This window comes from Penaeus monodon, chromosome 14 (assembly GCF_015228065.2).
Source record: "Penaeus monodon isolate SGIC_2016 chromosome 14, NSTDA_Pmon_1, whole genome shotgun sequence".
NCBI classification, from domain to species: Eukaryota; Metazoa; Arthropoda; class Malacostraca; order Decapoda; family Penaeidae; genus Penaeus; species Penaeus monodon.
In genome coordinates, this window is record NC_051399.1 from 50,258,963 (window position 1) to 50,261,688 (window position 2,726).

Below are 2,726 nucleotides of genomic sequence, written 5' to 3' on the forward strand. Positions count from 1 at the left end.
ATATATATAAATATATTATATATATATCATTTCAACCCGTGTTTGTGTTTTGTGTTATATATATATTATATATATATTTATAATATATATATAATAATATAATATATTTATATAACACATATTTTATTTGATTGTTTGTTGTGTTTTTATTTATATATATATATATAATATATATAATATATTATATAATACATATATATATATATTAATTTTAAAAATATAATAATATATTATATTATAATATATATATAGTGTGTGTGTTGTGCGTATTATATATCATATATTCTATATAACAAAAATGATTATTATAATAATATATATATATATATATTAAAATATTAAATTTAAAATATATTATGAATATATAATTTTTCAAAACAAATATTACATATACATATAGTGTGTAATATATATATTATATATTTAATATATATTATATATATATATAAAATATTTTCACCTCTTAATATTACATATAGAGGCCGGTGGGCAGTGGTTAAGCATCGCACTCAAAAACTCACGACGGCAAACTGAAATTCCAGGGTTCGGCACCGGGCCGGGGCGTTTTCCCTTGGCAAGGAAATTCACCCGATTCCTATCTAGCCACTGAATGGGGAAGCCGTCGTCGTACTGGTCCCAAGCCCCGGTAAATAGAGAGAATGATTACTTAAAAGGTAAAACCGGCATTTCCGTGGGAAAGGAACTGGGGACCATACCACTTACTCACTCCAGATCTCACAAAATGAAAACTCAATTAAGTATCATGCTGTGACCACGGCGGCTCAAACTAAATTACCCTTAAAAAAGATATTATAATATATATATATATATATATATATATTATATATATTTACATATGCATTAATGTTATTCATATATTAATTATAGTAATTATATATAATATAATAATTTATAATAATGTGTGTGTGTATGTGTATTGTATGTATGTTTGGGTTGTGTGACGCGACACACACACACCAACACACCACAACACAAAATTATATAATATAATAATATATATATAATATATATTTTATATTTTATATATATTATTTATAATGTATAAATTTTTATATATATAAAATTAATATATTATATAAAATTATTATATATATATATATATTTACACACCTATGTCTGCGCATGTGTGTACAAATGTGTGTGTGTGTGTGTGTGTTTGTTTGTGTGTGTGTGTGTGTGCGTGTGTGTATTTGTGTGTGTCTGTATGTACATGTGTGTGTGTACGTACGTTTATTTATTTGTGTGTGTGTGTGTATGTGCATTTTGGTGTATGTGTTTGTGTGTGCGTGTTTGCTGTGTGTGTGGTTTTGGGGTATTGGGGGTAAACACCAACATACAGCCCAAAAGTACCCTTGAATCATGGTTTTACAACTCACGGTCCCGGGTTAAAAGTCAACTCCTTGGAGTATTATGAGATTGCCAAATGACAGCATTTCAAGAATTGCATGAGAGAGTATGTATGATGTATATATTATATATATATATATATATATTTTTAATAATATAAACTATATAATCAGATAACCCATACATGTTATTACAATTATCCTATTATAATTATATTTATAATATATATATAAAATATATTATTTTATAAAATATATATTTATATTTGCATATATATAATAATATATATATTAAAATATATATAAATATATATAATAATATAATTATATTTTAAATACACACCCAACACACAATATATACATCATAATATATATATATATTTATATATAAATATAATAATATTATACATAATATATTATACACCACAACACACACACAACACACCACACAACACATATATATATATATATAAATTATATATATTTATATTATATAATATAAAATATATTTATATACAACACACACACATATTAATTATATATATATATGTTATATATGTGTGTGTGTGTGTATATATATATATTTATATATATAATATAATATATAATAATATATATTATATTTTATATATGTGTGTGTGTGTGTGTGTGTGGTGTGTGTGTGTTTTGTATTATATATATGTATATTATATAAAAATTAAATTTTATAAATAAATTTATTAATATATAATATGTATGTTATATATGTGTGTGTGTTGTGTGTATATATATATATATATATATATTATTATTATATATATATCAATTATATTATTATTTATTTAAAATTTTATTCCCAAAAATAAATATATATAAAATTTTATAATATATTATTATTAAAATTAATATGTATATTAAAATATATAATAGGATAAATTGTATATATACATTAAGGGGTATCTGTATGTTATATGTATTATATATATATATTATTATATTTTATTATATATTATATATACATCATACATCCTCTTTATGCAAATTTTTTAAACGTCTTTGGGAATCTCTAAAACCCAAGGGTTACTTTTTAAACCGGCCCACTGTAGTTGTCCAAACCCATGTTCAAAGGTACTTTTTGGGTGTATTTTGGCTGTTTACGCACAAAACCACACACCACCGCAAAACGCCCACACAAACACACACCCAAATGCACATACACACACCCACAAAAAATAAACGTCTCCACACACATTACAAAGACACCACAAAAACCCACCACCACACACCACACAAACAAACACACACACACAAAACACACATTTTTACACACACGCAACATAGTTGTAAATATATATATATATATATTTTATATAATAAATA